Below are 26,745 nucleotides of genomic sequence, written 5' to 3' on the forward strand. Positions count from 1 at the left end.
CAGCCATGCTGCCTTGTTCTGAGCCAATTGCAACTTTCCAAAGTCCCTCTTTGTGGTACCTGACCACACGACTGAACAGTAGTCCAGGTGCGACAAAACTAGGGACTGTAGCACCTTCCTTGTTGATGGTGTTGTTAAGAAGGTAGAGCAGTGCTTTATTATGGACAGACTTCTCCCCATCTTAGCTACTGTTGTATCAATATGTTTTGACCATGACAATCATCTCAACATGCTGAATTTCCACAATATTTAGTTGAGGTTTATGGTTTAGTGAATGTTTTGTCCCGAATACACTGCTTTTAGTATTAGAAATATTTAGAACTAACTTATTCCTTGCCACCCATTATAAAACTAACTGCAGCTCTTTGTTAAGTGTTGCAGTCATTTCAGTCCCTGTAGTAGCTGACGTGTATGGTGTTAAGTCATTTGCATACATAGACACGCTGGCTTTACTCAAAGCCAGTGATACATCGTTAGTAAAGGGGCCTAGACAGCTGTCCTGGGGAATTCCTGATTCTACCTGGATTATGTTACTAACTTATTCCTTGCCACCCATTCTAAAACTAACTGCAGCTCTTTGTTAAGTGTTGCAGTCATTTCAGTCCCTGTAGTAGCTGATGTGTATGGTGTTAAGTCATTTGCATACATAGACACGCTGGCTTTACTCAAAGCCAGTGATACATCGTTAGTAAAGGGACCTAGACAGCTGTCCTGGGGAATTCCTGATTCTACCTGGATTATGTTGGAGAGGCTTCCATTAAAGAACACCCTCTGTGTTCTGCTAGACAGGTAACTCTTTATCCACAATATAGCGGGGAGTGTAAAGCCATAACACATACGTTTTTCCAGCCGCAGACTATGATTGATAATGTCAAAAGCTGCACTAATGTCTAACAAAACAGCCCCCACAGTCTTTAAATCATCAATTGACTCATTTATGTAGTATCAAAAGACACACAGGTGTCTGTATTCATAGCCGGGTGTGGCCTGATATCATTGGTTCAGTCTCATATATTAAAATAGCATACAAAAAACATAAATGGATAGCGTACAATCATATTTTTCCATCTGAGCTCCTAGAGTGTGCGGCGCTCCTTTATGTTGTAATTATCTATGCATAGCCACTTTAATAACTCTACCTACATGTACATAAATACCTCAATTACCTCGACACCGGTGCACCCTGCACATTGACATTTGACTCTGTACCGGTAACCCCTGTACAGTATATAGCCCTGCTATTGTTATTTACTGCTGCTCTTTAATGATTTGTTATTCTTACCTCTTACATTTTGGGGGATTTTCTTAAAACTGTGTTGATAGTTAAGTGCTTGTAAATCAAATCAAATCAAATCAGTAAGCATTTCACTGTAAGGTTGCATTTGGTTGTGTTTGCCATACCTTTTGCCTCATCCCTGTTAACCATACCATTTTTCAAATCCTCATCAATCCAAGGATTTAACAGTTTTGCCTGTAATTTTCTTAATGGGTGCATGCTAATTAGTAACAGGAATAAGAAAGTTCATAAAAGCGTCAAGTGCAGCGTCTGGCTGCACCTCATTACACACCACATACCAGCTAATAATGTTTACATCATCAACCTAAGAATCCCTACAAAACATATATACATCTCTGTTTACATCACATACATGATCAAGCATTTCACACATATCATCTAGATACTGACTGTTCGTACTTGGTCTATAGTAGCTTCCCACAAAAATGGGTTTTAGGTGAGGCAGATGAACCTGTAGCCATATTACTTCAACGGTATTTATCATGAGACCCTCTCTAAGCTTTATAGGAATGTGGTTCTGAGTATAGACCGCCATTGGCATTCTTGTATTTTCTGTAAATGTTATAACCATGCATTTATACCACTGTATCATCAACGGTATCATCGAAGTGAGTTTCAGAGATGGTCAGAATATGAATGTCATCTGTTACTAGCAAGTTATTGACTTAATGAACCTTGTTTCTTAGGCTGCATATGTTAACATGGGCTATTTTTAGCACTTTTCTGGGATGCTTGATTGTTTTCATTGCTTTACTGGGAAGCATAGCAGAAGTAGACATGCTCATGCGATTTATTTTAGTGCAGGGTGAGCTGGACTTCCTACTATGCCACACTGCCTCAGTGCTAACAGCTCATAGGCACTTGATCACTGCATAAAAACGCTGTGGGATCAGCAGAGGCGTTCAGAGCAGTTAGAAGGACATACATTAGGTTACTTACATTGTGTTTTCCAACGCCCCTGGGATAACGTACATTTGCTGAAGCATTATGACAACTCAGCAACACAATGATAGGGATTAATTGAGCTGGGTTTGGGTCATTGATAAGTCATTGTCTCAATGCAGCCTTATAATGCTTGTGAAAGGGTCCAGGAACCCAAATGATTTGGGTGGATCCCATCCTTCTTATAAAACAAGCTTTGTTTCCAGAAGGTATCAAAATTGTCACTAAATCTTACTCCCACATAATGTCATTGAATGAAAGACAACATTTTCTGATGCTGGTTTGAAATGTTTGGGAGCAGCTTATCAATGTATCATTTGAATAATTTGTATGTTTGAATAATTTGTATGTTTGAATAATTTGTATGTTTTAAGATAATGGATAAAGTGTTCCCCTCTGAAATTGTATAACAGTGTGAAATGTTTGAGAATCATAAGAAGATAAATCTGAGGATGTGTGTAGATCTGTTAGAGTCATAATGCTAGGGTATTATGTTCTTTAGTAGGGATGTAAGCAGAGTGAAGTTGTAAAACAGATGATAGAAAAACATTCGAGGTTTTCAAACCAAGAACGCCCCAACGGGGGAGGGGAAGTGAAAGCCTTGAAGAATGTGACAAGATTGATGGTTCTTTCTCTATTAATGTGGTCAGTGGAAAAAATACTGGCTGTTTGAGTAGCCTAAAGATAGGAATGTGTGTGTGTATTATAAAAGGACTGGGTCCTAATTTTTTACTTTAGAGCACTCGTGAATAAACTGTACGAACATTTTGCAAAGTCTGAGAGACTTTGCCCAATTATTATTGGACCCAGGGTCTTACAAACCTCTGGAAATTGGTCAAAGATTAAAGGATTGTTGAATTATCATTACTGGGATTGAAAATTCTTGTGACAAAGGTGCAGGTAGATCAGGCACCAGTGCAGTGAAGCTATTCCTTATGTCAATCTGCTCCGAACCTTTCGCAGACACTTCCGTCCGCTTAGCAGCATGCCACTGCCTTCAGCTTCCACGACTTGTGACATGGAACCAGTGCTGATTGGAACAGTCTTTTTGCTGTTCTCCGTCTACTTCATTACAAGATGAAGGAGGAGAAGCAGATGGAGGCAATACTTTGTAGAAGCATCTTTGGCAATGTGTCTTCTTGGGTAAGTCGCTTTCCACACCTGGATTGTGCAAAATTTGCTAATTATTCTTTTCAAAATTCTTCAAGCTCTGTCAAATTGCTTTTTCATCATTGCTAGACAACCATTTTCAGGTCTTGCCATAGATTGTCAAGTAAATTTAAGTCACAACTGCAACGTAGCCACTCAGGACCTTTCATTGTCTTCTTGTTAAGTAATTCCAGTGTAAAATTGGCCTTATGTTTTAGGTTGCCCTTCTGAAAGGTGAATTCATCCCAGTGTCTGGTGGAAAGCAGGCTGATACAGGTTTTCCTCTCGGATTTTGCCTGTGCTTAGCTTCATTCCAATTATTTTTCTAACCTGAAAAACTCCCCAGTCCTTACTGATTACAAGCATACTCATAACATGATGCAGCCATCACTATGCTTGAAAATATGGAAAGTGGAACTCAATAGTGTGTTGTAATGGATTTGCCCCAAACATAACACTTTGTATTTAGGACAAAAGGTGAATTGTTTTGCCACATTTTCTGCAGTATTACTTTAGTGCCTTGTTGCAAACAGGATGCATGTTTTGGAATAGTTTTATTCTGTACAAGCTTCCTTCTTTTCACTCTGTCAATTAAGGTTAAACTCTAACAGTTTTAAAGTCACCATGCTCAGTAATCTACAGCAGCATTAAGGAATTCTGTTGGGGTCTAAAGGGTTAAATAGCCTTTTCTGAACCTTTACTGTGCAGTAAATCATTGAATGGTAACTAAACCCATAGACAATGAGTCCTAGGGCGGTGGCAGTCATGACATTTTGACACCCGGCGATTGTCAAGCAAATAACTTCCGGCCTCGCGTTAATTGACCGTTAAAATAATATAAAACACACTTTAGCATCTCCTGTCTTCCATGTATAGCCTGCAAGCCACTGATGTAGACCTTTGGACCGTCTATATTTAAAAAAGTCAAATCCATGTAATATAGCCTACACCATCACAATAAATCCATTATTTATATTGACAGGTCTAAAGAAACATGATATGAAGAAAATCTAGCCTATTTCAGAAGAATAGAATAGCATTCTATGCGTTGTCCTTATTTTAGGCCCTGATTTAGCTACAGTTGAAGTCAGACGTTTTCGAACACTTAGGTTGGAGTCGTTTTTCAACCACTCTAACAAACTATAGTTTTGGGAAGTCGGCTTTGTGCATGACACAAGTGATTTTTACAACAATTGTTAACAGACAGGTTATTTCACTTATAATTCACTGTATCACAGTTCCAGTGGGTCAGAAATGTATATACACTAAGTTGACTGTGCCTTTAAACAGCTTGTAAAAATTCCAGAAAATTATATCATGGCTTTAGAAGTTTCTGATAGGCTAATGGACATCATTTGAGTCAATTGGAGTTGTACCTGTGGATGTATTTCAAGGCCTACCTTCAAACTCCGTGCCTCTTTGCTTGACATCATGGGAAAATCAAAAGAAATCAGCCAATACCCCAATACCTCATCCTTGGGAGCAATTTCCAAACATTTGAAGGTAACACATTCATCCGTACAAACAATAGTATGCAAGTATAAACACCATGGGATCAACCAGTTGTCATACCTCTCAGGAAGGAGACGCGTTCTGTCTCCTAGAGATTAACTTACTTTTGTGTGAAAAGTGCAAATCAATCCCAGAACATAAGCAACGGAACTTGTGAAGATGCTGGAGGAAACAGGTACAAAAGTATCTATATCCACAGTAAAACAAGTCCTATATCGACATAACCTGAAAGGATGTCCAGCAAGGAAAAGGCCACTGCTCCAAAACCGCCATAAATGTCACACCGTGACCTCAGAGATCCTTTTAATTCTCTATTTGTTTAGGTCAGGGTGTGGCTAGGGTGGGCAAATCTATGTTTTCCACTTCTTTGTTGGCCTGGTATGGTTCCCAATCAGAGGCAGCTGTCTACCGTTGTCTCTGATTGGGGATCATATTTAGGCAGCCTTATCCCACCTGTTGTTTGTGGGATCTTGTTTTTGTGTAGCTGCCTGTAAGCAGCCCAGAACCTCACGTTTCGTTTTCTTCTGTATTTTATTTGGTGCATTTCATATTTATTAAACATGTGGAACTCTAAGTACCCTGCGCCTTGGTCTAATCATTCAGACGATCGTGACAATAAAAAAGCCAGACTACGGTTTGCAACTGCACATGGGGACAAAGATCATACTTTTTGGAGAAATGTCCTCTGGTCTGATAAAACAAAAATAGAACTGTTTGGCCGTAATGACCATCGTACGTACTGGTTTTAATGACATCACAAAATAGAAAACAATATGACATATATTGTGATAGCTATAGCTCCCCACTGACCATTCCTCACATTCTTATATTAGAAATATTGATCCAGTATTCACTTTTGGATGTGTTAGAGTTTCGACGGGAAAAGCTGTCTGTTAACAAAGTTTTTCTTTTGGTTGATACTAAAGGGGGAGAAAGAGCCCCCCTTCTCCTGTAATTTACAACAGGATGTGAACTGTCATATTCTCAGCTCCACTACTTCCCATGGCTATGCTCAATGGGTTCCCCTGAATAAATAAAAGTCAAACAAAATAGAAGTCCTGGATGGCAGGGAGCTCGGATCCAGCGGTGTACTGGGTTGTACGCAGTACCCTCTGTAGCACCTTACCGTCGGATGCCAGGCAGTTGACATACCAAGCAGTGATGCAGCCAGTCAAGATTTTTTTTACCTTTATTTAACTAGGCAAGTCAGTGTTGGTGTGTTTGGACTATGGTTGTCACAATAACAGTATGGCAAGGAAACAGTAGGAGAACTAATTCAAACCTTACATGAATAGGTACTCCTATTGCCACAGTTTGTATTTGTAATTGTATTTATTAGTGATCCCCAATAGCTGCTGCTACTCTTTCTGGCTCCCAAACACATTGAGGCACTTACATCATCTGTACCAGGCAGATGGCAGACAGCGTGTATGGAATCGGGTGGGCGAGTGGTTTGCTGATGTCAACGTTGGGAACAGAGTACCCTATGGTGGCGGTGGGGTTATGGTATGGGCAGGAATAAGTTACAGACAATGAAAACAATTGCATTTTATCAATAATGCAGAGATACCGCAACGAGATCCTGAAATGGTGGTCACACCAGATGCTGACTGGTTTTCTGAACCACGCCAATGACTTTTACATTTTTACCTTTATTTAACTATATAACTTAACATATAACTTATATGAACTGTAACTCAGTAAAATCTTTGAACTTGTTGTATGTTGTGTTTATATTTGTGTTCAGTGTATAAAGGGAAACGTTATGTTTCATTATGTATTTATTTTTCCTGAATTTCACTGAGTAAGATGGTCCTCCCCTTCCTCCTCTGAGGAGACTCCACTGGTGCAATTGGTTCTGAGGTGGAGAGTGAGCATGAGAATAGCTATATCAAATAAAAAGCCAGGTCATCTTTACAGCACACTTATAAGAATGCACAGACGTACACCCCCCTTCTTTGTATTAAAATATAACAGAAAGAAAAAACATGTTTGCTTTTTTTGTTCCATCATGTTTGAAATGCAAGAGAAAGGACACACAGCATTATTCCAGCTTAGGTGCAATTTAGAGATGGCCACTAGATGGCAGCAGTGTATGTGCAACGTTTTATACTGATCCAATGAACCATTGCATTTCTGTTTAAAATGTTGTGTCAAGACTGCCCAAATTTGCCTAATTGGTTTATAAATACATGTTCAAGTTTATAACTGTGCACTTTCCAACACTAACATGGTATTATTTCACTGTAATAGCTACTGTAAATTGGCCAGTGCAGTTAGATTAACAATAATTTAAGCATTTTGACCATATCAGATATGTCTATGTACTGGGAAATATTCTTGTTACCTAAAATATCATGCTAATCACATTAGCACACAATAGCTCCATTGTCTCGTTGGGGTACACCGATCCCGTAGAGGTCAAGGTCTTGAAGGTAAGCATTTCACTGTAAGGTCTACACCTCTTGTATTCAGCACATGTGACAAATAACATTTGATTTTTTATTTATTTATGAGCTGATCTCAGTTGGCAGTAGAACACAGGGAGAGGACAGGGATGGCTGTTCATTGGCTGGTTCAGCCTTCCAGAATGTTCCACATGCCCATGGCCTCGCCTCAGGCGTCAGCCAACCACTGACTCCCAGGTCCATTACCCAGAATTATCCCTGAGGGCCGATGGGAATGAGAATGGACTGGACTGAAAACAGGGATGGCAGGAAGCTGGAAGGACAGGGAGAAGGGAGGGTGAGGAAGTAAGGAAGCCCAGGTTTGAAAACGTCTGCGTGGAGGGGGGAAAGGAGAGGGGGCGAGAAGGAAAGAAGGATATGGATCACGGAGGAGAGAGAGTGAGAGGAGAGGGGGATTGCTGTAGGTGCTGGGCTAAAGACGAAAAACATTAAGTTTATCGATCCCGTTGAGGGAGCAGATATGTTTTGTATATGACAATTAAATATTCTTATGATTACAATAAAATACAAATTCTTGCACTATTTCTCAGAAAATAATAGTTCACCATTGTTTGCTCAGGCAAATTTGCCAAACTACCAATTAGAACTCCTGCTTGTAACCCTAGTGATGTAGGCAGCCAATGGCCTACTTCTATCTAAGATGTTAACACAGACTCACAAAATCACAAGCCCGAAGACTGAAATAAGACAAACATCTGTTTCCGATTCCACTTGAAATAACTACAAAACCCTGCAAGGTCCTGCACGTCATCTCTAGCTGACACCTTTGCTAACAGGTATTGTGTCAATTTAAAACTTACACATGACAGTTCACAGAATTAGCAATTTAAAGAAATGTTGCCAATTTATTCATTACTATACTTAGCTAACATTAGATATTTCATCCAGAGATTCTTAGCTTTGCCTCGATTCGGCAGTCTCGTCCAGATCATAATGATCAGATCATAATTTGTAGTTCTTTATGATAGCCACATTAGCATTTCACTTTTGGGGGGTAAATACAGGTGTATATATTGAAGGTGAGTTTATTTCTTCTGCTCGTGTTGAGGTTCCAACCATTTCAAACATATAGCTCCCGGCTCACGTTTCCTGGGCTCTGAGATTCAGCCTGTGGTACTCTATAGGATTCTCACAATCCTAAAGGATATTGTGTCACCTGTACAGTGGCAATTTTAGCATGGACATCTTGGTGAGGCAAAAAAAAAATGTGGGATGCAGGCCAGCCAAGCATCAACATAACACTAAACAATACATTAATTGCACTATAACGGGGACAAATGGTGCCCACAAACTGTTAGGGCCTGTCCCAACAGCAGTCCCAACACCTTACCACTGCTACAGTTCATTCCGCGTCATTTACTGCCTTTAAAAAAAAAACGTAACTGATATGGCTGACTTTCTTAAACAAATGTGGTTTCTAATGACAATTGAGATGCACAAACTATGGCATAAGGGGACGACAAGCGGATAAGAGAAAATCTGTCATTTCGATTAAGACATGAATGAGCAAGAGACGACGGACGTAGTCAATATAACTATTTGTTCAGCCCTTTTGTAATGTACAACAACATGATTCAGAACATGGGCCGATATTACATATAAACAGACAATGAAAGCTCTTACAGTATTTGATGATTACATTTTTTTCTAAAACAGGTTATAGGCAAACAATCACACACCGGCCACGAAAGATGTGTTTTCAATACCGCGTTGGTGAAAACAGACCAAATTATTACGGTGAGGCACATGGGCTACTAACAGCTTACTACACAACATACACTTACAGTAGTATTACTTTAGCTACAGTATACATATCTTTCTGGCATCCTATATAATTTATGAAGCAGCATAAAATATTTTTGGACTCACGGCTGTCCTTCATGAGCAAATTTTGTCATCAAAGAGAAAGATGCCGGATTTACAATTCCGAGTTGAATGACCGTTCAAAACGTATTCTCCCAGTCGTAGATCGTTTTTCCCGAGTTCCCAGTTGTCTTGAACTCAGTTAGCCACAGATTCCTTCCCAAACAACTCATTGTTGAATTTGCGATTTCCAACTGTAATGTTTATGTCCATTGAGCACCGAGACGTTTTATCTCTGATTTCTCTTCAAATGACCTTGGATTGAAAAGGATTTGATTGTCGACTTGATTCATGGTGACGACTGCTAGCTTGCTAGCTAAGATTTTGAAAGTATGATGTTGACATGATCAGTCCAACCAAAGCTACTGTAGCTATAATGGGATTGGATGTCATTCTATCTGCGGCCAATGACCTTGAGCCTTCTTGGATGGTCACTTCTAACATAACTATATGGCAGAACCCAAGGGGCAATAAACTATCAAAATAAAGAAAGTTGCACACTCCATGTATCTCCCAGCATTTGAATGGGTATTTACCAACATTTCGGCATCACTGTGCCTTCCTCAGGGGCAAACCATTTTGAGCTCTAACCTTAGAATTGGGGATGACGTACTGTCCCATGAGTGACAAACAACTGAGCCAATCAGGCACAACACTGTATTTTCTGTACAGAAACCCAGCCTAAAACCCCAAACAGCAAGCAATGCAGGTGTAGAAGCACGGTGGCTAGGAAAAACTCGCTAGAAAGGCCAGAAGCTAGGAAGAAATCTAGAGAAACCTAGAGAGGCACACCTGCATTTGTGTAGTTCCTCCCATTCTTCTCTGCAGATCCTCTCAAGCTCTGTCAGGTTGAATGGGGAGCACCACCACACAGCTATTTTCAGGTCTCTACAGAGATGTTTGATCAGGTTCAAGTCCGGGCTCTGGCTGGGCCACTCAAGGACATTCAGAGACATATCCCGAAGCAACTCCTGCGTCATCTTGGCTGTGTGCTTAGAGTCATTGTCCTGTTGGAAGGTGAACCTTTGCCCCAGTCAGAGGTCCTTAGTACAGTGGAGCCGCTTTTCATCCAGGATCTCTCTGTACTTTACGAGTCCTTTTGAGAGTCCTTTAGGTGCCTTTTGGTAAACTCCATGCGGGCTGTCATGTGCATTTAACTGAGAAGTGGCTTCCGTCTGGCCACTCTACCATAAAGGCCTGATTGCTGGAGTGCTAAAGAGATGGTTGTCCTTCTGAAAATGTCTCCCATCTTCACAGAGAAACTATAGAGCTCTGTCAGAGTGACCATCAGGTTCTTGGTCACCTCCCTGACCAAGGCCCTTCTCCCCCAATTGCTCAGTTTGGCTCAGTTTCCATTTAAGAATGATGAGGTATGATCAAAATCTATTCATCTCTGGTATTGGTATGAACCGTGACTAAACTATTCAATTTCCCTTCACTTCATAACCTCAAAGTGAGCTTCAGAGAGTTGGGATTCCATTCATGTTCTCTTTCATACCCAGAGCTCACCTCCACACCCCAATCCTGCCAGCCAAGAAATTAAAACTAGAACATTAGGGCTGTGTCCGAAATGGCACCCTATTCCCTATGTAGTGCACCAATTTTGAATAGAGCCAATAGGATACAGACTAGTTGTTTTCCTTATTTCCCCGATAGATATCTTCAGAGAAAATTAAAACTTCCATCCACTCCATTCAACCCCCGTTGTAGAAGAAGGAAAACTATCAAGATGACGGTTGATTATTCAGCCTTGTTCCTCCATTCAGAAGTCAGCTTGTTCCTCATTGAGTGGAACGACATGATAATGTATTCACCACCGTGAATAGAGAACGTCTATCTGAGAGTTAGGATAAAAGAACAATTAATGAGCCAGTGGAAGTCTGTTCGGGAAGAAACACACACAGGCGCACACACACACACACACAACGTGCATGTGCATGCAAGCGCACAGGCAGGCAGACAGGCGCACACACACACACACACACACACACACACACACACACACACACACACACACACACACACACACACACACACACACACACACACACACACACACACACACACACACACACACACACACACACACACACACACACACACACACACACACACACACACCAGAGAATCTGATTAACAAGCAGTCAGGAATGAGATATTACAGAGAGAGAACATATCACACAGCTAGTTAGTTTAGCTCAAGCTTCCCCCCTATCTGCTAAGACAGTGAGTTATTATACTGGGTTCCACATGAGAGACTCAAATGACAGATTGTTTTGTGCAATCCTGTCTCGTCTTGCTTTGACTACTCATAAATCCTTACATTCAACCTATGTTCCAATTTTCAGAACTTTGAGGTAAGGTAAAACAAAACAAAACATTTTGAAGACTGAAAATTGGATACAGAGCAAAGACAGCCAAACAGGGTCAGTAGAGATACAGGTAGACTGAGAAAAATGAATATGTCTTGTTTATGTTTACTTGGTTTTATAAATCAGTCTTCTTAACCTGGTTCTTCTACTCTATCCACCTAATGCTACTCACACACAGGCTGCTACTTCAGTCCCAGTGTGTTGAGGGTTAATGATGTTTATTAAGGCTGATACTCTGGATACCCCACACAACCATCTGGATAGGTGTGTGTGTGTGTGTGTGTGTGTGTGTGTGTGTGTGTGTGTGTGTGTGTGTGTGTGTGTGTGTGTGTGTGTGTGTGTGTGTGTGTGTGTGTGTGTGTGTGTGTGTGTGTGTGTGTGGTAGTGTTTAACTACACTTGTGGGGACCAACAGGGGGCATTTTGTTGGTCTCCATAAGGTCAAATGTTATTTCTATGGGGTTTAGGGTTAAGGTTAGAATTAGGTCTAGGGTTAGGAGCTCAAGTTAGTTTTAGGGTTAGGAGCTAGGGTGAGGGTTAAGGTTAGGTTTTTGGGTTAAGGTTAGGTCAGGCTAAGGGGACAGGTTAGGGAAAATAGGATTTTGAATGGGACTGAATTGTGTGTCCCCATACTGTGTGTGTGTTTGGAGCTGTGTCTGGAGTTGTGTGTCTGGAGCTGTGTGCCTGGAGCTGTCAAATGACTTTTCCCAGGGTGCAAAGCGGTCTACAACTGAAACATATCCAATCAGATGGCCCAGTCCTCTGGCACGCTGTAGTGTCCCTTCAGACCAGGACGCTCTCTTCCCCCTTCTTTCCTCAGTTCAAGGTATTTTTCCTTTTATCAACACGTTCCCGATCTCTCCACTTTTAGACTCATTCCCTCTCCTCGACTCCATCCCTTTTCTTCACTCCCTCTTCTCTTCAGAAGCCACTCATTCTTTTCCCCTGTGCTTGATCAACTCCCTCTCCCATGTTTGACTCATTCCCTCTTGGCTCCTCTTTCCTCCTGCTCCTCTCATTCCCATGAGTCTTGATTCCCTCTCCATTCTTGGAGTTTTAGGGTTATGCCACCCCTTGATCAGACGGAATATGTGTGTGTGCAAGTGTGTGTGTGTGTGTGCGTGCTTGAGTGTGCTTCTCTAGAATGTCCAACAGTCCCTCAGTCTCAGGGTTATGGCACGCATCATATGGGAAAAGCCCCTTACATCTCCCAACAGCCAGCAACATGACATTTAGAAAACACTTCAACAGCATCTAAAGAGCCCTGAAGCCCAATCTACAGCCATAGAAAATGAAGAGCCTCCAGCCAGAGAGTGACAGTTGTGTGTCTGGGGGGCAATCAATCCTCATAGGCTTTAAACTACAGCTTCGGTAGGGACTGCAGACTGTGCACAGCTGGGTGTCTAGAGGGGTGTTGGCTGGTCTTTTAGGTTTGGGGTAGAGAAAGAGTGATATAACTAGTTCAAACGGTTTGTAGGCAAGCTTATGTGTATAAGGTCAAAGCGGTCCTCCCCTGCCGTTCAAAGATTAATGAAATCATAGACCATGTTCAACCAAGATAAACATGTACACACAGACACACACTTTGTACTATTCAATGACGATCACCCAGCTGGAACACAATGGCCCAGAGAACCTGCTCCTAAAGACCCTGTCACAGAATGTTGCCTAGCAACCCCATATCAACACACCCCTCGGAATTCAAAATCGTTTTTATTATTATTATTTTTTTTTACAGACAACAGTCATTCTGAAGGATGTGAGGGACAGGGTCTCCTTGTTACTGAAGCAACATTGAACAATCGAACAGAAGTCACCACCACAGTAATCTCGTTGTCAGGTGGACCAGCTGGAGTTCCTCTGTGACGGCATGCCAGTATCTAGCCTGGGCCCAGAACTGTTTGTGCGGTCTTGCCAACTCCTATTGACAATGACCATAGGAGTGGGTAAACCAGCACAAACAGATCTGGAACCAAGCTAACCCAGATTAACAGTACATATCCTACACCTACACCCATTTCTCAAACTTCAAACACTAAATCAACTATCATTAAATAACAAAGCTAACAGCTTAAAATCCCTCTCATTCTGGTGTCACACCAGCTGTATATAAACTACTAGAATTCTGTGTAAACTACACTGAACAAAAAATATAAACGCAACATCTAAAGTGTTAGTTCCATGTTTCATGAGCTGAACTGAACTGAAAGATCCCAGAAATGTTCCATAAACACAAAAAGCTGGTTTCTCTCAAATGGTGTGCACATATTTGTTATATAGATTATCCCATCCACCTGACAAGTGTGGCATATCAAGAAGCTGATTAAACAGCGCGATCATTACACAGGTGCACCTTGTGCTGGGTACAATAAAAGGCCACTCCACAGTGTGCGGTTTTGTCACACAACAAGATGCCACAAGCTGCCTACGTTGTTTAAACTGCAGACCACATGCAACCACGCCAGCCCAGGGCTTCCACATCTGGCTTCTTCACCAGGGGGATCATCTGAGACCAGCCATCCAGACAGCTGATGAAACTGTGGGTTTGCACTACCCGGGGAATTTCTGCACAAACTCCCTCAGCGAAGCTCAACTGCGTGCTCATCGTCCTCACCAGGGTCTTGACCTGACTGCAGTTCGGCGTCATAACCGACTTCAGTGGGCAAAGGCACATCTTGAATGGACATTGGCACGCTGGAGAAGTGTGCTCTTCACAGATGAATCCTGGTTTTAACTGTACCGGGCAGATGGCAGATTGTGTATATGGTGTCGTGTGGGCAAGTGGTTTTCTGATGTCAACTGTCGTGGAAATTTCCTTCATTACCAAATGATGAGAGAGCAAATCACACGAGTCAGAGTCATGCTTAATCTTCACCTTTAATAATAATTAAGCTTTTGCAATAGCATTTAGACTTTCAACAGTTCAGTATCTCTAATGAAAAGTTGAGAGTGCCTTACACAATGGCAAAGGGGATCCTTTATAGCAAAGATCCACCCCCCTCCTAGACGACATGACAAAACACAGGTCTTAGGAACTTACACAGAGAGAAAAAACCTTACTTCAGAGAGAATATCGTTCAGTTTGGTCTCCTAAACAAAGCTCTTATCTCGTCCTTGGTACAAAACCAATTCTAAATACAACCAATCAGAGGACAAACTCACAGAGAGGAGAGTGACCCTATAGGTCAACAAAGAGGGAGCATAGAATGATTCCAGACACTGCCACAACGAAAAGATATGTTTACACATGATGACCCCTTGACCTCTCCCCTCTCTGTGGCCCATGCAACTTAGTCCTGACATAGAACAGATAACTGCCAATGGCCACCACTATAGTACAACAAAATACATTCTTATGAGAAATAACTCATAAGCATATCATGAAAATAACACATCTTATCTATGTTACCCAACTAATTCTGATCATTCCACAACACAACATTGTGACCAGAGTGCACCATTGTGGCGCTGGGGTTATGGTATGGGCAGGAATAAGCTACGGACAATGAACACAGTTGCATTTTATCAATGGCAATGAGATACCATGACGAGATCCAGAGGCCAATTGTCGTGCCATTCATCCGCCGCCATCACTTCATGTTTCAGCATGATAATGCTTGATAATGCCCCATGTCGCAAGGTTTCGTACACAATTCCTAGAAGCTGAAAATGTCAAAGATCTTCCATTGCCTGCATACTCACCAGACATGTCACCCATTGCGCATGTTTGGGATGCTCTGGATCGATGTGTATGACAGCAAGTTCCAGTTCCCACCAATATACAGCAACTCCGCACAGCCATTGACAGGCCACAATTAACAGCCTGGTCAACTCTATGTGAAGATGCTGTGTCGCACTGCATGAGGCAAATGGTGTCACTGCAGATACGGACTGGTTTTCTGATCCACGCACCTTTTTTTAAGGTGCCTGTGACGAACAGATGCACATCTGTATTTCTGGTCATGTGGAATCCATAGATTAGGGTCTAATAAATGTATTTATATTTACTGATTTCCTTATATGAACTGTAACTCAGGTAAATCTTTGAAATTGTTGCTTGTTGCGTTTATATTTTTGTTTACAAGGGGAATAACAGACTTGTAAAACAATTTGAAAAGCGGTGCATGGCTCAATGTCTAACTTTTACTAAGTGCTCTAGCTAGGTTTATATAAGTGTACTGCCCTTTGCCAGGGCCTGTCCAATGAACCATAGGTTTACTCAGAAGTTAGAACAGTCTTCCCTCGCTCTTTAAACCCCAGGAACCGGAGGAGAGGAGAGACGGAGAGTGAGGGGAGGAAAAATAGAAGAGAGAGAGAGAGGTCAGAGGGAGAGTTAAGCATCAGTGAGCTTTGAGAGGCATTGGGAGATTCTCTCAGGTGGAAGAGAGACCCTGAGTTTGGGATGGTTGGTGTGTGTGTGTGTGTGTGTGTGTGTGTGTGTGTGTGTGTGTGTGTGTGTGTGTGTGTGTGTGTGTGTGTGTGTGTGTGTGTGTGTGTGTGTGTGTGTGTGTGTGTGTGTGTGTGTGTGTGTGTGTGTGTGTGTGTGTGTGTGTGTGCAGACTTAAGTGGTCATTAAAAAAACCTGCTGCCCATAGTGCACTCTGTCCCTCTAAGCTCTTAAAACATTTAAGACCCCCAAAGGATTCTGAGTGCAAATGAGTCTGGGCAAGTTCCCTGAACAGATCTAGGATCAGCTTACTGTTTCCCCAATTCTAGTGGGAAACACGAAACTGACCTTGGATCTGCATCTAAAGGGGCAACCTCATCATACACTGCACTCTGTTGAATGGACACAGTGCAGTGGATAACAACATTGCAACAGATAACTAGGTATGGATAGTTTGTATAGACCAGTCCTAGCCCCAGTCCAGTTCAACTGTCCAGTCCAGTCCACTTCACTAGAAAAGTACAGTACAATAGCTAGCCAGGTCATCTGAGGAGAACAGGGTGCAACCAAGGTAAGACCATCATACAACGTTCAACAATGTTTTCTGCCTCTGAAAGGCCAAGTTACCTCGAGGGAGGAGATAACGGGAGAGAGGGATGTACATGTACAGTGGGGCAAAAAAGTATTTAGTCAGCCACCAATTGTGCAAGTTCTCCCACTTAAAAAGATGAGAGGCCTGTAATTTTCATCATAGGTACACTTCAGACAAAATTAGAAAAATAAATCCAGAAAATCACATTGTAGGATTTTTAATGAATTTATTTGCAAATTATTGTGGAAAATAAGTATTTGGTCAATAACAAAAGTTTATCTCAATACTTTGTTATATACCCTTTGTTGGCAATGACAGAGGTCAAACATTTTCTGTAAGCAGTGATGTTTTGGGGCTGTTGCTGGGCAACACAGACTTTCAACTCCCTCCAAAGATTTTCTATGGGGTTAAGATCTGGAGACTGGCTAGGCCACTCCAGGACCTTGAAATGCTTCTTACGAAGCCACTCCTTCATTGCCCGGGCGGTGTGTTTGGGATCATTGTCATGCTGAAAGACCCAGCCACGTTTCAGGAGGTTTTCACTCAAAATCTCACAATACATGGCCCCATTCATTCTTTCCTTTACACATATCAGTCATCCTGGTCCCTTTGCAGAAAAACAGCCCCGAAGCATGATGTTTCCACCCCCATGCTTCACAGTAGGTATGGTGTTCTTTGGATGCAACTCAGAATTCATTGTCCTCCAAACACGACGAGTTGAGTTTTTACCAAAAAGTTATATTTTGATTTCATCTGACCATATGACATTCTCCCAATCTTCTTCTGGATCATCCAAATACTCTCTAGCAAACTTCAGACGGGCCTGGACATGTACTGGCTTAAGCAGGGGGACACGTCTGGCACTGCAAGATTTGAGTCCCTGGCGGCATAGTGTGTTACTGATGGTAGGATTTGTTACTTTGGTCCCAGCTCTCTGCAGGTCATTCACTAGGTCCCCCCGTGTGGTTCTGGGATTTTTGCTCACCGTTCTTGTGATCATTTTGACCCCACGGGGTGGAGCCCCAGATCGAGGGAGATTATCAGTGGTCTTGTATGTCCTCTATTTTCTATTTCCTAATAATTGCTCCCACAGTTGATTTCTTCAAACCAAACTGCTTACCTATTGCATATTCAGTCTTCCCAGCCTGGTGCAGGTCTACAATTTTGTTTCTGGTGTCCTTTGACAGCTCTTTGGTCTTGGCCATAGTAGAGTTTGGAGTGTGACTGTTTGAGGTTGTGGACAGGTGTCTTTTATACTGATAACAAGTTCAAACAGGTGCCATTAATACAGGTAACGAGTAGAGGACAGAGTAGACTCTTAAAGAAGAAGTTACAGGTCTGTGAGAGCCAGAAATCTTGCTTGTTTGTAGGTGACCAAATACTAATTTTCCACCATAATTTGCAAATAAATTCATTAAAAATCATACAATGTGATTTTCTGGATTTATTTTTCTCATTTTGTCTGTCATAGTTGAAGTGTACCTATGATGAAAATTACAGGCCTCTCTCATATTTTTTAAGTGGGAGAACTTGCACAATTGGTGGTTGACTAAATACTTTTTTGCCCCACTGTATATAGACAGAGATGGAAATGAAGAGCAGAGGGGTGGTGGAATGAGAGAGAGAGCAAGAAAGAGAGCAGGCAAGAGATTAAAAGAGAGTACACTTACCAGAAATGTTCTGTGTGTCACAGGGGGCTGAGGCAGTTGTCAAGTTTCAGCTTTCTTTCTTCAATGTTCACTGCCCTTTTCCCCTCTTCAGAAATAGAAGCTTGACCTCCAAATGGAAAGAGAAAGGGAAGCCATTTTGTATTTGTGTTTATTATGGATCCCCATTAGCTGAGCAATAATGGAAAATAAAGGAAAATGAATTAACATTTTTTTTTTAACTTTACATTCATAACAGATTTCACAACATAATAAGTGTGTGCCCTCAGGCCTCTACTCCACTACCACATATCTACAACACAAAATCCATGTGTACGTGTGTGTGTGTGTGTGTGTGTGTGTGTGTGTGTGTGTGTGTGTGTGTGTGTGTGTGTGTGTGTGTGTGTGTGTGTGTGTGTGTGCTTGTGTCTGCCTGCTTCACAGTCCCGCTGTTCCATAAGGTGTATTTTTAACTGTTTTTTTAATCAAATTTTAATGCTTACATCAGTTAGTTGATGTGGAATAGAGTTCCATGTAGTCATGGCTCTATGAATTCTGATTGCAAAGAAAACCTCTTACCAGCACCATACGCAGACTCCTAAAATATTCACAACCTTTCATCAAAAAGCTCAAACTGATGCCTTATTCTCTTTTGGAGGGATTCATTTTAGGAAAATTTATCTTGTTGAAGATAGTTGATAGACACCAGGGAGGTTGGGGTAAAAGCGTAAGCAGGTTAAATGCGAGTCAGGAACAATGCCTATGAATTTTCAAGAAGCTCCAAATGAAAAAAAAGGCACAGAGCAGAAAGCTCAGACGCTAATCACATTCATGTAATTGAATTGTTCTGTAGAGAGAGAGAGGCACTGTGTTGTATCCTCATGCTAATCTGAGTAGCGCTCTCAGAGAACAGCATCAACACATCAGCCACAATACAGAGATCAAAACGTTGACGTCCTCACATGGATAAAAGAACGCACCAGCTTTGGTTGAGAGAGGAGAGATGTTTCGGTGAGAAAGTAATGCGATTTGAATAGAAATCGTATGAAAAATACTTACTGTAAAAGGAGTGTTGAGGGAATTAGGATGTGAAATATAGTCACTAGAGTGGAAAATTAACTTTTATGTGTAACGTAAAGGAGAACTTCTACAGTTGCGCGCGAGAGAGAGAGAGAGAGAAGGGAAAGAGTGATATAAATGAACGTGATCCATATAAAACTGTCTAGACTATGAAAGAGACTGATCCATAGTAAGTCAGATTGATCTGGAGAAGGCAGCCATGTGGTTCGATGGGCTGGGGAAGGTGTGTGACTGACAGACAGAGACACACACAAACAGACGCACGCGCTCTCTCTCATAGGCATGTGCACACACACACACACACACACACACACACACACACACACACACACACACACACACACACACGATTTAATCCAAGCTGGCAGACCACTGGAGCTTGACTAGCTGACGTTCCACAGTACACACACAAATACACACACCTGAGCAGCTCAGACCACTGGACACACACGTTCCACACACACACACACACACACACACACACACACACACACACACACACACACACACACACACACACACACACACACACACACACACACACACACACACACACACACACACACACACCAGCAACTGCAGACCAAGCCCAAGCTTTTACCACAAAACCATCATTGCGTGTCCATGTTGCAAGGTGGCGTGTTAATCCCAGGTGGAGGGGGGCTCATTTTGATAAGGGACGTAAATATGTTCTTAACCCCCTCCACCAGTCGGCGTGGATCGAATTAAGAGGAGCAGGATCACCAAGCAGGAAATGTCAGACCTACTGAGACACATTAAGCCTACAGTCAGAGAGGGAGGTCAGATTTCTCACATTTATAACCCACAAGTCAATTAAACATCGAGTCCATGTTGGTTCAATGTCATTTCATTGAAATGACGTGGAAACAACACTGATTCAACCCGTTTTTGGCCCGTGGGAAAAGCCTACATTACAGGTAGGAAGATATCACACACTGTTTTCGTCTGTTTCTTCATTTGTCCTAGACATTGGTGGACACTGTAACATCTGAACTCCACATATCGCTGAAGGTGACTGGTGAGGTAGAACCATGAAGAAACAGTTAGAGAGAGAGAGAGAGAGAGAGAGAGGCACTATAATGGGATGTTTGTCTGAATTGAATACAGGACACAGATGGTCGCACTCTCGCTCTCACAATTTCACCAATAAAGTCGACAGACATGTTTGTTGTACATAGAGAGGACATTGCTATTATTGTCTTCACTTCCTGTAACACAGATAATATATAGTAGGTGCAAAACCTTGCACAGTGTCTGATTACATTTTACACTGTTTCTCTGTAACACTATAACATGTTGTCTTCCTCAGCCTCTGAAATGCCGGCAGAGTGCACTAAGTGGGGTAGTAAAGCCAGCAGTAAACAGAGGACCCATCCATTACAGCACAAATCCATTACCTCTCTCTCTCTCTCTCATTTCAGGTTTCTCTAAAGTTATAAAGGACAAGGGAGGACCTGCACTCTCAGTCCAGTGTCCGTGCGGCTGTTCCTCCCGCACCTAGAACCTAATGCTTCAATTCAGCCTAAATATGTATCATTGAACTTGCCAAATGCATTGCCTTTCATATGTGGCATAAACACAGCCAGTCGCAATGTTTTAATCCGATTAGGCTACTTGAAAAGTATCCGGTAGTCCTTCAATATAATTCCGGCATCCTCAAAATGGCTTGACATTAACAAGGTTGCCATTCTACCTTTTCATGCGAGTAAAGTACATGTTGGATAAAGATTTCAAGACATCCCGGGAAAGCATGCAATTTATTAGTCCACATATAAAATGAGTTATGATTAACTTCACAGGTTGGTGAAAGTGCACGGTGATGAGCTTGACGCTACTTTCAAAGGAATAATCGAGGGTTTTATTCTGGTGACACGATGCTCAGCCCTTGGCTGCCGTGTGACAATGAAAACAATTCTCTCACACTTTTGTCCATAATAATCTCATCATGTAATAGGCTATACCCGCACTGTATCTGGAAGCTGTTGCCTAGAGCCAATACCAGAGTAAAGCACATTTTCATACCGACGCACATTTTCTTTTTGTGTGACAAAACCATCAGTAGGCCTAAAGGTGAAAATGTGATGGAAACCCATTTCACTGAGTTTTAATTCAGTACATGGGAATTTAACAGTAAAAGTTATTTGTTTACGTGCCCTATGTATTTACGCACAGACTTCTATCCGCAACAAGTACATTTGATGGAACCACAACTGATGAGAAAATGCAGATATTGTTTTTATGCAGGTCTTGGACAATGAACATAAAAATATGTTTTCAATTGGATGGAAACCTAGCTACAGACACCCTAGAGACTCTGGAAAGTGTGCTAGTACATTGTCACTTCGATTATGACAGCACATCATGGTTGAACAGCAGCCTCAAACAGCTAAAGAATAGGATACAGACCAGCCAAAACAAGTTTGTAAGAATTGTACTTAAACTCCCCCTTGTGCCTTCAGAAAGTACTCAAACCCTTTGACTTATTCCACATTGCCTTGTGTTACAGCTCGAATTCAAAATGGTTTCAATAAAACATTTTCTCACCCATCTACACACAATACCCCTAAAATACCAAGTGAAGACATGTTTTTAGAAATTCTTGCAAATGTGTTGAAAATTAAATAGAAAAATATCTCATTTATATAAGTATTCACACCCCCGAGTCAATACTTTGGAGAAGCACCTTTGGTACCGATTACAGCTGTGAGTCTTTCTGGTAAGTCTCTTTCCAAACTTGGATTGTGCAATATTTGCCCATTATTCATTTCAAAGTTCTTCAAGCTCTGTCAAATCGGTTGTTGATCATTATTGATTATTCACAACAATGCTTAAACCACATCAGGGGACCACTTTTGAGTTCTAGGAAAAGAAAAGTTACCTCCAATTCAGTGTGCATGCACTGTTTGGTTAGAGGTGTTTCTGTAGTGCAGAATATTGCTGCGGGGAGCTTGCTTCCATTCAGCCACAAGAGCATTAGTGAGGTCGGGCACTGATGTTGGGCGATTAGACCTGGCTCGCAGTCGGCGTTCCAATTCATCCCAAAAGTGTTCAATGGGGTTGAGGTCAGGGCTCTGGGCAGGCCAGTCAACTTCCTCCACACCAGATCTCAACAAACCATTTCTGTATGGACCTTGCTTTGTGCTCGGAGGCATTGTCATGCAGAAACAGAATACGGCCGTCCCCAAGTGGTATGGCCTACCACTTCGCAGCTGAGCCGTCGCAGCCTAAACATCAGCTGCTCAACGGGACCTTGACAAGCAGACTAGGGTGTTTCAGGGCTGGATTAAAAGCCATGCCTGCACACCCAGGAGCTCTCCAGATGGTGGATTGACCACATGTTAACAAGTTCCGCAGTTCTGCTTTGTGGGAGGTTAAGTGCCTTCATCAAGGGCACAACGGCTGGAAGCCTACATGGGATCAGACACCACAGCCTTCCAGTGTCAATAATGCTAACTTTTTCATGTAGGCTACAATAATAGCCGTGAAAATTTGGTTAAGTCATGGAGAAGACATGGAAAATGTGACTGATCCCTTAACAGTGAATAATCCATGGTCTCTATTGCATAATAAAATGGACCGACTCGGGAAAAAACAGCTCCTGCACTTCTTTCATCCTCAAGTCAAGCTCTGTCTGAAACCAAGTTACATGTTTCTCAGTGCACAAAACACGCACACAACAATATAACAAGCCATGCCGTGGGGTGCTGGACCCAGTCTGGTCTTTGTCACAACAATAGAACAAGCCATACCGTGGGGTGCTGGACGAAATCATGTTTTTGCCACATTCTCCCGCATAAAAATCAGCCACAAAATGTTGGCACCGTTGCAATGAAGCCTTGGCCTCCAGCATGGGAACAGAAGAGGAATACATTGTGCAGTAGTCTCAGGTAACACACACACACACACACATGCGCGCACACAAACTTTGCCGTTTCATCAACCTCTTTAAATACCTCAAGCCCTACAGAAACCTGTGGATCATGCGAACCTTCCTCAATCGTCAGAAGATTTATAACCTCTTTATTGACACGTTATGTAGTGTCCTGTAATACTTTGCTTGAAATGAGACACATTTGGTCATTCTTAACACATACAAACATGTCTTATATCATATGACGCTGTGCTTACTATAAAGTCAGACACATTTTGGTCATTCATAACACATACATAAAGGCTTAATGATGTCAACACAAATGTATAACCTCTAATGGAATTATCATAAACAGCTAAAACAAAAACTTTAAAGACAGGTTCAAACCATAACTTTCCTTTTATTTATATATATTTTTTAAAACAATACGAATACATGAAGTTTCAAAAAGTTTATCAATGCCGTTACATGAAACATTACAAAGGGCTATGAAGGGGAATCGTAACGCTACAGCACACAATGACATTCTAGATGATTCTGTGCTTCCAACGTTGTGGTAACAATTAGGGGAAGGTCCTTACCTGTTTCAGCGTGACAATGCCACCGTGCACAAAACGAGGACCATACAGAAATGGTTTGTTGAGATCGGTGTGGAAGAACTTGACTGGCCTGCACAGAGTCCTGACCTCAACCCCATCGAACACCTTTGGTATGAATTGGAACACTGACTGCGAGCCAGGCCTAATCGGCAAACATCAGTGGCCAACCTCACTAATGCTCGTGGCTGAACGGAAGCAAGTCCCTGCAGCAATGTTCCAACATTGTGGAACGCTATCCCAGTAGAGTGGATGCTGAGGGGGGACCAACTCCATATTAATGCCCATGATTTTTGAATGAGATGTTCGACGAGCAGGTGTCCACATACATTTGGTCATGTAGTGTACTGTATAAGGCTCAAACATTCATGTTTCAAGGAGATCTATGTGTAGCATGTTATGTCAATTAAGCTATATGTTTGATGATGCAATTACATGGCTACGGTTAAATAGAAAGGAGTCTCAGCTTTCTAACGGTGCATATTTATTTAGGCTATGGAAAGATGACAATGAAATGAATGCTTAGTTAGCTATAGTTAACTAGCAAGAACTGCTACACATTTTGAATTGGCTATCTAGTTTGTATGTCATCTGTCATTTTATTATACCTGTTGCTGAAATGTTGCGCTCTCTCCCCTCAGGCCCACTCGCACACACATAACACACACAGATGCACTGAAGGGTCATTCTGATAATCACCTCGTGGAGTTGCAATGATCATGAGAACCGTGAGGAATCAGCCCAGAACTACAGAGGAGGATCTTGTCAATGATCTCAAGGCAGCTGGGACCATAGTCACCAAGAAAACAATTGGTAACACACTACACCCTGAAGGACTGAAATCCTGCAGCGCCCGCAAGGCACTATATGTGCTCAAGAAAGCACATATACATGCCTGTCTGAAGTTTACCAATGAACATCTGAATGATTCAGAGGACAACTGGGTGAAAGTGTTGTGATCAGATGGAGCTCTTTGGCATCAACTCAACTCGCCGTGTTTGGAGGAGGAGGAATGTTGCCTATGACCCCAAGAACTTCATCCCCACCATCAAACATGGAGGTGGAAACATTATGCTTTGGGGGTGTTCTTCTGCTAAGACAACAACTTCACCGCATGGTCAGGGCCATGTACCGTCAAATCTTGGGTGAGAACCTGCTTCCTTCAGCCAGGGCATTGCAAATGGGTCGTGTATGGGTATTCCAGCATGACAATGACCCAAAACACACGGCCATGGCAACAAAGGAGTGGCTCAAGAAGAATCACATTAAGGTCCTGGAGTGGCCTAGCCAGTCTCCAGACCATAAACCCATAGACAATATGTGGAGGGAGCTGAAGGTTCGAGTTGCCAAACGTCAGCCTTGAAACCTTAATGACTTGGAGAAGATCTGCAAAGAGGAGTGGGACAAATTCCCTCCTGAGATGTGTGCTAACCTGGTGGCCAACTACAAGAAACGTCTGACCTCTGTGATTGCCAATAAGGGTTTTGCCACCAAGTACTAAGTCATGTTTTGCAGAGGGTCGAATACTTATTTCCCTCATTAAAATGCAAATAAATTTATAACATTTTTGACATGCGTTTTTCTGGATTTTTGTTGTTGTTATTGCATGCGTTTTTCTGAATTGTTTTGTTGTTATTCTGTCTCTCACTGTCTCTCAAAATTATAGACTGATCGTTTCTGTGTCAGTGGGCAAACGTACAAAATCAGCAGGGGATCAAATACTTTTCCCCTCACTGTATATCATATTTTACATTGGAGATTATGGCACACACATTTATGAACCCTTTATAAAGCATGACATAGTTATAGATTCTTTGTTATACATTCATGTAAGGCTTATGAAGACATTGTGAAGGATTTATGAAGCATTTATAAGCTGAATGTCATTTAAAGTGAATTTCAAAACCGATTTAACTACAAAGACCAGAGAGGTTTTCCACTGCCCCGCAAAGAGGTGCACCTATTGGTAAATGGGTAAAAAAACAACAAAAAAACAGACATTGAATATCCCTTTTAGCATGATGAAGTTATTTATTATACGATAATTGTGTGTGTGTGGGGTACAAAAATTAGGTAGCCATTCAAAGATCATGTTAAACACTACTATTGAACACACTATCATTGCACTAGAATAAGTCCATGCAACTTATTATGTGATTTAAGCATATTTTTAATCCTGAATTTATTTAGGCTTACCATAACAAAAGGGGTCGAGTACTTAGACTCAGGACATTTCACCTTTGCATTTTTTATTAATTTGTGAAAATGTCAAAAACCATCATTCCACTTTGACAATATGGGGGACTGTGTAATTAAATGTAAATGGAATAATTAAAGATGTTTTAAATTCAGGCTTTAATACATTTTAAAATCAGGCTGTAACACAGCAAAATTGGGAAAATGTCAAGGGGTGAGAACTTTCTGAAGACCATGTACTAGTTGAGAAATAGGCAAAAAAATGTTTTAGCGAATTTCAATCGTGGCCATTAAAACAATGTTTAACTCACGATTGCATTTAGAATTGTTGGGCAATGATTGGGCTTATAAAAGTGCTGTATATGTATGCCGTGTGTGCGTGTGCGTGTGCGTGTGCGCGCGTGTGTGTGTGTGATAGGCTAAATAAGATTCATAAGGAATATACACGTCCGCCAATTTAAGTCCACTAAATTATGCAAATTGACCGATAAGCATGAACGGTCAAATGTATTTCCATCAACGAATAGGCTAAAAATATCTATAGAATTTTTTTCTTCTCCCAGACAATTTCTGTAAAAAAAAAAAAAATTCTGCCAAAAGCCAGCTATAACCGGTTAATGGAAACACTGCGCCCGAGCAGGGACGAGCTTAATTTGGCAGGTACATAACTCATTAGCGCCATCAATAAACAAGGAGTATTGGCCAAATGAGCCGAATTTACATGCTCTTTAAAAACAGCCTACAACATATTACA

General features: G+C 41.7%; 1 protein-coding gene across 2 annotated transcripts in view; it reads right to left on the reverse strand.

The window, feature by feature from the left end:
- LOC124033946 (LARGE xylosyl- and glucuronyltransferase 2-like) overlaps window positions 1–26,745 on the reverse strand; it is a 206,583-nt gene that overhangs the window by 101,605 nt on the left and 78,233 nt on the right. For both annotated transcript variants that reach the window (XM_046346473.1, XM_046346472.1), the window contains one exon: window positions 18,252–18,357. The gene's annotated coding sequence lies outside the window, so the exon portion shown is untranslated. The remainder of the gene's footprint in view (window positions 1–18,251; window positions 18,358–26,745) is intronic.

The sequence above is a fragment of the Oncorhynchus gorbuscha genome, linkage group LG04, assembly GCF_021184085.1.
Source record: "Oncorhynchus gorbuscha isolate QuinsamMale2020 ecotype Even-year linkage group LG04, OgorEven_v1.0, whole genome shotgun sequence".
NCBI classification, from domain to species: domain Eukaryota; kingdom Metazoa; phylum Chordata; class Actinopteri; order Salmoniformes; family Salmonidae; genus Oncorhynchus; species Oncorhynchus gorbuscha.